At 39.7% G+C, this 12383-nt stretch overlaps 1 long non-coding RNA gene across 5 annotated transcripts in view; it reads left to right on the top strand.

Moving 5' to 3' along the window:
* LOC129513156 (uncharacterized) overlaps nt 1–12383 on the top strand; it is a 281878-nt gene that overhangs the window by 6524 nt on the left and 262971 nt on the right. Inside the window, exon 1 of one of the 5 annotated variants that reach the window (XR_008665146.1) lies at nt 4699–4817. The exons of 1 other annotated variant lie outside the window; for it this stretch is intronic. This is a non-coding gene — a long non-coding RNA (uncharacterized LOC129513156). Of the gene's footprint in view, nt 1–4698; nt 4818–4993; nt 5087–11539; nt 11592–12383 lie in introns of those variants that run through there. 3 more of the 5 variants (XR_008665149.1, XR_008665147.1, XR_008665148.1) reach the window with 3 other exon arrangements.

Here is a 12383-nt window from a genome sequence, read left to right as displayed (position 1 = left end):
TCTGTTTTTGTGCCAGTACCACACTGTCTTGATGAACACAGCTTTGTAGTACAACCTGAAATCTGGCATTGTGATGCCCCCAGATATGGTTTTCTTTTTTTAAAATTCCCCTGGCTGTTTGGGGTCTTTTCTGATTCCACACAAATCTTAAAATAATTTGTTCTAAATCTCTGAAGAAAGTCCATGGTATTTTGATAGGGATTGCATTATACGTGTAAATTGCCCTGGGTAACATTGACATTTTCACAATATTAATTCTGCCAATCCATGAGCATGGAATATTTTTCCATCTCTTTGTGTCTTCCTCAATTTCTTTCAGAAGTGTTCTGTAGTTTTTAGGGTATATTTTGAGAACCATTTGAATGGTAAATGGTTGTAGGTGTCCTTCTGTCTAAAATGAGTCTCTTGTAGACAGCAAATAGATGGGTCCTGCTTTTTTATCCAGTCTGAAACTCTGCGCCTTTTGATGGGGTCATTAAGCCCATTCACGTTCAGAGTTACTTGAACTTCTTCTTAAAGGGGAGTTTTAAGAGTCCCCCTTAAAATTTCTTGTAGAGCTGGTTTGGAGGTCACATATTCTTTCAGTTCCTGCCTGTCTTGGAAGCTCTTTATCTCTCCTTCCATTTTGAATGAGAGCCTTGCTGGATAAAGTATTCTTGGTTGCATGTTCTTCTCATTTAGGACCCTGAATATATCCTGCCAGCCCTTTCTGGCCTGCCAGGTCTCTGTGGAGAGGTCTGCTGTTACCCTAATATTCCTCCCCATGAAAGTCAGGGACTTCTTGTCTCTTGCTGCTTTAAGGATCTTCTCTTTATCTTTGGAATTTGCAAGCTTCACTATTAGATGTCGAGGTGTTGAACGGTTTTTATTGATTTTAGGGGGGGAATCTCTCTATTTCCTGGATCTGAATGCCTGTTTCCCTTCCCAGATTGGGAAAGTTTTCAGCTAGGATTTGTTCAAATACATATTCTGGCCCTCTGGCCCTTTCGGCGCCCTCGGGAACCCCAATTAAACGTAGGTTTTTCTTCCTTAGAGTGTCATTTATTTGCCTTAATCTGTCTTCATGGTCCCTTAATTGATTGTCTCTTTTTTCCTCAGTTTCCCTCTTTGCCATCAACTTGTCTTCTATGTCACTCACTCGTTCTTCCACCTCGTTAACCCTCGTCGTTAGGACTTCTAGTTTGGATTGCATCTCATTCAATTGATTTTTAATTTCTGCCTGATTGGATCTAAATTCTGCAGTCATGAAGTCTCGTGAGTCCTTAATGCTTTTTTCTAGAGCCACCAGTAGCTGTATAATGGTGCTTCTGAATTGGCTTTCTGACATTGAAGTGTAATCCAGATTTTGTAACCCTGTGGGAGAGAGGGCTGTTTCTGATTCTTTCTTTTGAAGTGAGGTTTTCCTTCTAGTCATTTTGCTCAGTGCAGAGTGGCCAAAAACAAGTTGTATTGGAACACGGGGGAGTATCACTGGTCCGTCCAGGTGGTCTTCTGGGGGAGGGGCCTGCTGTGCTGATTCTCAGGTGTTAGCACTTGGGGGAGCTGCTCTGCCCCTGCCTGCTGCCCGGCTCAGCGGGGGTTGTTTACCCCGTCAGGCCCCAGGAGGAACAGCCGCAGTTGCTATGGCAACTCTGGAAGCCTGGATTCAGCCTCCGCAGGAACTACGGGGCTCGCGGCTCTCGGTTCTCCGTCTGCGGGGCCTGGAGGCTCCGGGGCGGGGCCGCTGATCTGCTCAGCTCGGGGCAGGAGCGTCCTCGCTGTCTCTGTCTCGGGCCCTCCCGGCCTCTGCCTGTCCCGGGGGAGGCCGGATCCTGGGCTGTGTCCCGGCGCCCTGTGCTCCGGGGCCTGCGCTGTGGGATTCGCGCTCCCGCCCCGCAGCCCCCTCCCTGGAGCCGCCGCCCGAGCCCCTCCGAGCTGCTCCGGTCGGTCCCGCCGTGCGCGCTGCAGCCCTTAGGGAGCTCGGAGCACTCTCCCGGGGCGCAGGTGTCTGTTAGTGTCCCCGGGAGCCCGAGGGCATCCCTGCCGTCCTGGGTCCTGCTCCAACTCCCTGCGGGCCCCTTTCCCCCGGGAAGGTTGGTGCAGCTCCTGCTCCTCCGGGACGGGGCTCTCCTGTCCTGGGGACACTCGCCCCGGCCTCAGCCCGGCTCCTCGCGGGGCCCCTCCCCCTCGGAGGCCTTTTGTTCCTTTATTTCTCTTTCCCCGTCTTCCTACCTGGATAGAAGCGCGGACTCTTCTCACTGTAGCGTTCCAGCTGGTCTCTCTTTACGTCTCAGGCTGAATTCGTAGATTTTCAGGATGGTTTGAAGGTTATCTAGGTAATTTGGTGGGGACAGGTGATTTGGGGACCCTGCTCTTCCGCCATCTTGCCCCTCCCTCCACTCCCACGTCTATTGTTTGATTTGGATCACAATAGCTATCTTTGAAAAATGTCACATGATTTTTTTGATCCTTCATTCAATGCTTAACCCTTAAAGAGAAAGGGGCTTGAATTGTAAATGTCCCCTATGGTTTGATAATTAAGGATTTTAATAATGTTTTCATTCGGTTTGGATTTTAGAGCATTATTGTGTATCATCTATTTTTCTTAAACCTTTAAAATCTAACTCCCCCTCCTTAAGCTTACTATTTTGTAGCCATTGCACAGAGCAAGTTAATACACTTATCATTTCCTTTGATGAATGGTTGTCTTACAAGAAAATTGACCAAGAGAGGAACTTTCAGCATAATGAATTCTCATCAACTTCTTTTTAATCATTAGATTATATTTTAACAGAAAATAATCTGACTTGAAAACTTATGGTGAAGAAACAGTCGAGATGCTTGCCAAGTCTGTTAAACTAAACATTAGAATGCTGTAAATTCTTTTATAACTCTAATTAATAGGTTTGCTTTTTTCAGCTCTGAACCATCCTCTGAGTTCATGCCTCTTTTCTTCAAATCTCTAGTCTGTCCCAGACTATAGAAATTGTCCAATATATAGAGAATCTCCCTGTGTTGCACACACAGATTTGATAGCATAACTTTTGGGTCTTCTCTTATTCCTCTTCATTTGCTCCACTGAACCAAGCATGTTTTATATTTTATGTAGTAAAGTTTATCTATTTTCAAATTTTGGTGTCTGGGTTCCATGTTGTGCTTAGACAAAATGAAATTTTTCTCTTGTATTTTCTTCCAGTCTTTATAGTTTAATTTTACATAACTTATCCAACTAGAATTTTTTTTTAGTTCAAGGAGGAAGGTAGGGATTGACTTCTATTGTTTTCCCAAAAGATTTGCCAGTTGACTCAGTTCTATCATTGAATAGTTTTATCTTTTCCCAATTTATAGATAATATAACTTTTTACAAAAGAAATTTATATATGTACTTTAGTCTTGATTATGTTTAATTTATCAACCTATTTTGACAGAGGCACCAATTATTATTGTTATAAAAGTCTAGTAGAACTCCTAGTTTACTGCCATGGTGGGTTTTTGTGTTGATCTAAACCTGGTATAGTTTTGTGTTTTGTATGATCTAAAGCTGACATAGTTTTTTAAAAAAGAATACAAAATCATGGAAACAAGATTAGTACAGAAAATATTGATTTATAAAGAGAAAAAAATCATCACAAATTACAGAGTTCTAAAAGATGATTAACTACTGCAAACATCATAATTGGGGAAAACCTCAAGTTTGGCTTTCCAACCTCTATAAACCTCTATAAAGTTTCTTTCTTTCTTTTTTTAATTTCTTTAACATATGACTGTAAGATCTCAGGCATTTAAAGTTTTTAATTTTTTAAGTGGCTAATATGAGGTAATTTTTGAAATGATGACACTCATGAGCAAATTTGTTGTTATCATTCTCTTATCATACTTTCATGTCCTGAATCTGAGGGAATTGGCATAATAGACAATCAAAATATCTTTAGAAGTTATTCCCATACTGAAATGGCTAGCCTATACTTTATACACTGAAGTGACTGAATGCCACATAAATATATCCAACTAAATCTAAACTAAGTGAATCTTCAGGTCAGCTTCCTCTTAGGTGGTTCCCAAAATGCTATGTCCTCTCCAGTACCATCCATTACAAGGGAAAGTGTGGCTGGAATGAAAAGAGGCAGAAATCTTAACAAATTGCAGTTGAAATACCTTATATGTGAAAATTTAACAAAAATGAATGAACATATAAATACATTACTAGACCCCTCCCAGGGCCTTGAGAGTGGTCTGTGCAGGTGTTGAGCCTTGACGCTTAAGCTTTATTAGCTTCATGGTAAATCCATCTGTATACATTATTCTGTTTTCTTTTTTAAAAAATTTTTTTTAATTTTATTTATGATAGTCATCACAGAGAGAGAAGAGAGAGAGAGAGAGAGAGGCAGAGGGAGAAGCAGGCTCCATGCAGGGACCCCGACGTGGGATTCCATCCTGGGTCTCCAGGATTGCGCCCTGGGCCAAAGGCAGGCGCTAAACCGCTGCGCCACCCAGGGATCCCATTATTCTGTTTTCTATAAATCTCCAAGCCGTTCTCATTGTTCATTTTATTTTAGAAAAGCTTAAGAGTAATTTTATCCAATTCATAAAAATCTTATTTGGTATTTTGATTAGTGTATCTGTCAAAGGAAAGAAACCACACAGTGACTTGAACTGGGAAAGTTTAATATAGATAATTATTAACTTCAACAGAGGATTAGAACAACAAGACGTGGCTAGTAAGAGTACACAGAACTCTAAGGAATATAGGAATAGCAGATATAAGGAGCAGCCATCCACTACTCCTACACTAAGATAGGTCCCCAAGGAAGAACCCCCAGGCTGAGATCCAGACATTGGTAAGAGACTGGCTTACTGGATGGCAGAAAGGTTGTTTTGATACTGAGCTGGTGGGACTTGCTGGAAATATGTCCACAAGGTGCCGGGGCGGGGCGGGGAGGGAAGCTGATCATTGGAAAGTGAACGGAATCTCCTGAGAACAGTGGTACTGGGGAATCTTCTGGTCGCTGTGCGCTGAAAGAGCCAGGTTTTGGAGAAGCTCTACCCAGTGTAGGAGTCTGGAGAGTAAGCACATGGGAACCAGGAAGCAAAAGCTTTTTCTCATATGGTATGTCTTTGACAAAGTACCCTCTACTGGTTAGCCTTAATATTATGATAGTTTGCAAAGGAAAAAAAAAAAAAAAACCAAAAAAACTTAAAGAGCACAGATCCATTTTTGAAGAGCAGCAAATGAATAATGAATTTGGAACTGAGTGACAATTAATTGTTATCTGGTACAATTGGTAATGTATTGGATTTATACATGCATTTAGGGAAAACTTAAATTTTTATCTCAGAAAAAGGTATGGTGTTCTATTCATTCAAGATTTTTCTTAGTAGATTTTTATAGTTTAGAAAAATACATGAGTGTTTTAAACTTACATTTTACCAAGTATTATTTTCAATTATGTTGCTATTGGGAATGGAATATTTTTCCATTATATTTTTCGATCATTGTTCAAGCTGTTGATTTTTGTATCTTAATTTTGCACAGGTAATCTTACTGGTTTATCTTAGTACTCATAATGTTTGCTTTTTTCCCCCAGTTGATTGTCTTGGTATTTTGTTACATAAAATTTTATTATCTGAAACTAATGAAATTTTTTCTCTGAGATTTCTAGGAGCTTTATATAATTTTAAGATGCTTATGTTAATAAAATATCTACATAAATATAATCTAAAAGGGTTTTATATCACTTATTTGACGATGCTTCCCTGTAATTTAATATACCAAATAAGCCTATTTAGTTTAATTTCTTACAACAAGGGATCCTATGGTGGCTCAGCGGTTTAGTGCCTGCCTTCGGCCCGGGGCACGATCCTGGAGACCCAGGATCGAGTCCCAAGTCGGGCTCCTGTCATGGAGCCTGCTTCTCCCTCTGCCTGTGTCTCTGCCTCTCTCTCTCTCTCTCTCTCTCTCTCTCTGTGACTATCATGAATAAATAAATAAAATCTTTTTTAAAAAAGATTTTATTTATTTATTTATGAGAGAGAGAGAGAGAGGCAGGAGATTTTATTTATTTATTTATGAGAGAGAGAGAGAGAGGCAGGAGATTTTATTTATTTATTTATGAGAGAGAGAGAGAGAGAGGCAGAGACACAGGCAGAGGGAGAAGCAGGCTCCATGCACCGGGAGCCCGATGTGGGACTCGATCCTGGGTCTCCAGGATCGTGCCCCGGGCCGAAGGCAGGCACTAAACCGCTGCGCCACTCAGGGATCCCAATAAAAAAAATCTTAAAAAAAGTTTCTAACAACAGAAATTTTTTTTTTCATACGTTCTGTGGGCTTGCTGGAAAATTTCAGTTAGATTATGATCAAAAGACTTTTTCTTTTTTTTTTTTGCTTCGGATGATTTTTATTTATTTGTTTGTTTGTTTGTTTTTTAGTTTTTATTTAAATTCCAGTTAGTTAACATGCAGTGTAATACTAATTTCACTTGGGCAATATAGTGACTCAATACTTCCTTACAACTCCAGGTGCTCATCAAGAGAGGTGCCCTCCTTAATCCCAGTCACCTATTTTACACACACCTCCTCCCAACCTCCCCACTGGTAACCATCAATTTGTTTTCTATAGTTAAGAGTCTGTTTCTTGGTTTGCCTCTTTCTTTTTTTCCCCTTTGATTTTTTTTTTGTTTGTTTCTTGAATTCCACAAATGAGTTAAATCACGTGGTATTTGTCTTTCTCTGCCTGACTTATTTTGCTTAGCATACTACTCTCTAGCTACATCCAAGTCATTGAAAATGTCAAGATTTCATCTTTTTGTGGCTAAGTAATATTCCGTTATATCGCCATTCACCAATCAATGGATATTTGAGGTCTTTCCATAATTTGGTTACTGTAGATAATGCTGCTATAAATATCAAGGTTGCATGTATCCCTTCATATTTTTGTATTCTTTGGGTAAATACCTCTGATGAGATTGCTGGATCGTAGGTAGTTCCATTTTTAACTTTTTGAGAAATGTTCATACTGTGAAACTAATGAAGTTGTACCTCCTCCTTTCCAATATTAATAATCATTTTTAATAATGTTAGCAATCATTTTGTCTAATTAAATTCATTAATATGTCTTGAAGAATGTTACATAATAATGGCGATAACAAGCATCATTGCTTCAAAGTAAATTCTCCTAGAATTTCAGTCTCTTGCACTGTTAGCTTTATATTTGAACAGTATATTTGATCATGTTAAGAGAGTATCCTTTGATTTTTTTTTTACAATTACAACAATCCACAATTCATGTTGAATTTTACAAATGTGGTCTTTTGAATATTGTTTGATTTTTTGGTAATATTTTATTTATGATTTTTAAAAAATTTTTATTTATTTATGATAGTCACAGAGAGAGACAGAGAGGCAGAGACACAGGCAGAGAGAGAAGCAGGCTCCATGCACTGGGAGCCCGACGTGGGATTCGATCCCGGGTCTCCAGGATCGCGCCCTGGGCCAAAGGCAGGCGCCAAACCGCTGCGCCACCCAGGGATGCCCTATTTATGATTTTTGTATCAATATTTTTGAGTGAAATTGAGATAGAATTTTCTGTTAAATTTTGGAATCAGTGTTACATAACTTTGTACAAATAATTGGAAAGTTTTATATTTTTTCTCTGAAAAATTTAACAAACAAATATTTATTCCTTGTAGATTGGAATGACTTCATCTGTAAAACTCTCTAGTCATCATATTTTGGAGGATATTTAGGCTTAGGCAATTTAAAAATTTAAATTTTCTTAGATTATCTGTCCTGAGTTATTTTTGGTAATTTGTGTCTTTCTTAAAAGTCATGGATTTCTCCTGAATTTCCAGTTACTAACAAGGACTTTACATGACCTCACTCTTGGTAATTATTTTTGTTTTCTCATTCTTAATTTTGTGTGTTTGTGCTTTGAATGTACAATTATATTACATTGATATGAGAGAATGCTATCTGTATTGTCTCCCTTTTGGAATTTATTGAACTTTTGTCTGTGGTTAATATAGGACTGATTTTTGTAACTATTTCAGGGACATGATTTAAATGCTTTGCTGTAGGATGTTCCTTCTTATCATTAAATTAGCTAAATGCTTTGGGAAGCAGGGCACATTCTTTCAAGTGTACAGTTTTTTCTTTCTTTCTTTCTTTTTTTTTTTAAAGATTTTATTTATTTATTTGAGAGCGAAAAATAGAGCTGGGGCGGGAGGGTGGACAAAGGGAGAAGAGGGACCTCCACTGAGTAGGGACCCCAATGCTGAGCTCAATCCCAGGACCCTGGGATTGTGACCTGAGCCAAAGGCAGATGCTTAACCAACTGAGCCACTCAGGCACTCCATGTCTACCCACTTTTTCTAAACCATTATAGTCTAATGTCTTGCTTAAAAGTATTCCTGAGACTAGCAGCACCAACCTAGCCAGGGAGCTTGTCAGAAATGTGCAATCTCAGGCCCCATCCCAGACTCAACGGATCAGAATCTACATTTTCACAAGATCCACTGGTCATACATGTGTGTATTAAAATCCTAGGGAATTTCATACTTTATTTTCTATTTTTATTTTTTTTTTTATGATAGTCACACAGAGAGAGAGAGGCAGAGACACAGGCAGAGGGAGAAGCAGGCTCCATGCACCGGGAGCCCGACGTGGGACTCGATCCCGGGTCTCCAGGATCGCGCCCTGGTCCAAAGGCAGGCGCCAAACCGCTGCGCCACCCAGGGATCCCGAATTTCATACTTTAAATAATATTTAGTTATGAGTGTTTTCCAAATAATGTTATTTATTGATGTTGCCCTGTTTAAATGAATTGAATCCCTTATTTAAATCTAACAAAAAGTTAAGTTTTATAAGGCACTGAATACAGTGTAAATTACCACCGCGTATATACCACCTTATATCCAAGGATATAATTACACCTGGGGCTGGCTCCTGACCACATTATGATGTCATCCTTTCTTCTGTTATCCTTACCTTCCTCATCTTCCCTCTTACTTCTTGGAAACTAATGAGGATCCAAGGATTTTGGCTGTACAGACTTAGGGGACATGGTCATACCCCCACGGGACTGCAAAATCAAATGTAATAACAATGTGTTTTCTTTTTTTTGGTATGTTTTTCTTGAATCTCAGGTTTGAGCTCAAGCCACCAGGCAGTGGTGCCAGACCTCATGCCAAGCAACAACTGAAAGAAACAAACAGTATATTCTTTTTCCTTGCAGCCTAGCTAACCCAGAAAACCTTAGGAAGTGGAGGGCAAGGAATGACCAGCAACCTGGTAGCCACTGAGGAGCTCATAGGGTCAGGACTGGGCACAAGTCAAACCAGTGGTACTGGCATATTAAGAGTTAGAGCTTTTCAGATGTAACTTACCAGAATTCCATCCTTATTATGACAGGCTATGTGGAACTTTCTTTCTTTTTTTTTTTTTTTTTCATGTGGAACTTTCTTAAGGGGATTATGTAACATCAAAAACATGCCAATTTTTGGTTTTTTTGGCTGTTGCATTTTATTTTTGTAGAACAGAAATTTTGGAGCTATCTCTAATAGCTAATATCAAACCAAGCAAGGAGAGGACCACAGTAGCACACTCTTGTGGGGCCTGTTAAGTTACCTAGCTAGGCAGCCTAATCATGTTCAGATGAGGAGCACTTCAGCAAAAATGTAACTCTCCCTTATCTCAGAAGAAAAAAATACTAATTCTTGCTCTCAACAATAGTATGGATGAGGCCGAATTCTTATTGATAAAGCTTGACATGCTTTACTCAATTGGCATATATTTGAAAAATTGGCAGGACACCTGGGTGGCTCACATCTGCCTTCGGCTCAGAGCATGATCCTGGAGGTCTTGGGATTGAATCCCACATCAGGCTTCCTGCAGGGAACTTTCTTCTCCCTTTCCCTATGTCTCTTCCTCTTTCTGTCTGTGTCTCTCATGAATAAATAAATAAAATCTTTTAAAAAATTTAGCAAGGGATCCCTGGGTGGCGCAGTGGTTTGGCGCCTGCCTTTGGCTCAGGGCGCGATCCTGGAGACCCGGGATCGAGTCCCACGTCGGGCTCCCGGTGCATGGAGCCTGCTTCTCCCTCTGCCTGTGTCTCTCTCTCTCTCTCTCTCTCTCTCTCTCTCTCTCTCTGTGACTATCGTGTATAAATAGTAATAATAAAAAATTTAGCAACAACTTCCTGTTACACAGATATCTGAAAAGTTTTGAGAGCAGATTTTGACTAATTTTACTCCTTTATCACCTAGACAGGTGTTTCTTGGGTTGTTCTATAGTCATGCTTTTCTGGAAGCAAGGGATTGCCTTGAACTGAATTAGGTCTTCTGTAATATTGTGTCACTAAATGGATCCCTGAAATAGTGTTCCAGATACTATATCAGATCCTGCCACTAATAGCTTCCCTTCTCTTCCTTCTTCTTTTCCTTAACCTTTCCCTTTCCTGTCTTCCACTACTTTTCAGTCCTCCCTGCCCTATGTCTGGCAGCTGCAGTAGCATTAATCAATCAATTATCTTATAGACATCTACATCTACCATGCACCAGGAAGATGCTGGGCATCTTGGAGAATACAAAGATGAACACAACATACACTTGTCCTTGAAGAACTTATGCCCTAGCTAGGGAAACCAGCATATACACACGTGAGGATGACTTTCCACAGCTCATGCTATGCTATAAATATGTAGAATAAATTTAGGACAGGGAGAGATCATCTTTATCTTAGATGGTCAGGGGAAAAAACTTTTCCAGGGCTGGTGGGACTTGGAGAATAATCAGAAATCATCAGTTAAGATAGTCTTATTGATGTTTCTTAAAGAAAAACAAATGTTATTGTCTTTGGACAATAGTTACTCTGGACTAGTTACTGCTGGACCTATACTTTTTAAAAGTTCTTTCTAGTCCAAAGTGAAGTATTGGATTTCTGGAAGAGATTTTTAAAATGTTACAACTTTTCTCCACATATTATCTTATAAAAGAAATATTTATGAAAATTCTATCTATAAGTATTAGTGATTTTCATGGCAAATTGAGTATCTAACTTAGATTCCAAGCATATGTAAGTTCACTTGAACTTCTTATATTGTTCTGTCTGGGTACCATCCTTTCTAAAGTCCAGGTGAGTTGTGTAATTGCCCCTACTGTTCTCTCTTTATCTGAACAAAATGTATTGAAGTTATGAGTACTTGGTTATATTACATTAAAATATTAGTAATGACTGTATATTAGCTGATTATCTTCCTTTTTTTAATTTTTAAATTATTTTTTTATTTTTTTATTTATGATAGTCATCAGAGAGAGAAAGAGAGGCAGAGACATAGGCAGAGGGAGAAGCAGGATCCATGCACTGGGAGCCCGATGTCGGATTCAATCCCGGGTCTCCAGGATCGCGACCTGGGCCAAAGGCAGGCGCCAAACCGTTGCGCCACCCAGGGTTCCCACTGATTATCTTCCTGATAGGACTTGGACCTACTGTCAAATCAGAGCAGTTTTGTTCTCAAGAAACAAGGGTAAATATTTTGGGGGACTCCAGTCCAATTATCTCTTTATCAGCAGGGGCCGTGAAGCATTTTCCCTGAAGTCAATGATCAGCTGCCTCTCTGGGTAAGTCTTGGCACAGCCTCTGTCATCTTACCAGTTGGAGTCAAGTTTGAAAGCCCATGGCCCCTTCTTCTGACCCTGGCCTATATGGCTTCCTCTTTAATAACTGATTTGCTTCCTCATGTATAACCCTCACTTCAATTCCTGAAAGGAAGAGAAGAAGGCTAAAAGGCCAAGCATTTCCACTTTTTGTCATAGGCTCATAGCTCTTTTCCCCATGCGTGTCCTTTCCAGGTCTGCTTATTAACACATGCAACTACTGTGGCAGTTGAATTTGTTTAGGTTAATATCTATCAATATGAAAACCCTAACTTCCTAGTTTGGTATCTGCACTTAGTATTATTCTGTCCCTGAGGTCAGCAGGAAAACAAAAATCTCTTGTAACAGATATTTCATTTTTTAAAATCACATCAGCAGCATAATTAAATAAGGAAAATCCGTTCTGGTGATAAGTTCTGTTAGAGACAAATCTTAGATTGGTGTGAATGCATGGTGTGTTGGAGAGTGTCAAAAGAAAAAGGTGAGCTTCCTCACTCACATTCATTTTCTGAGCTCTCTACTTGTGTGGGTTTGCATTCGGCACTGACTGGATGGTTGGAAATCCCTACCTGGAATGTGCAGCAATTTTCTACCGTGAGACCAGATAGATCATTCTGTGTTTAGTTAGCTTTATCTCTTACTGTACATGGATTTTAAATTGCCCAGAAGTGAGGAATGAAATAAAACGCCTCATCAACTTTACTGGAAAACATAATCAAAGTTGTCTCTCAAAGTCAATGTCCTTTCTTCTCTGGG

The sequence above is a fragment of the Nyctereutes procyonoides genome, unplaced genomic scaffold, assembly GCF_905146905.1.
Source record: "Nyctereutes procyonoides isolate TBG_1078 unplaced genomic scaffold, NYPRO_anot_genome, whole genome shotgun sequence".
Classification (NCBI taxonomy): domain Eukaryota; kingdom Metazoa; phylum Chordata; class Mammalia; order Carnivora; family Canidae; genus Nyctereutes; species Nyctereutes procyonoides.
The sequence above is the reverse complement of the archived record's forward strand: the minus strand, read 5'-3'. Positions and strand labels throughout refer to the sequence as shown.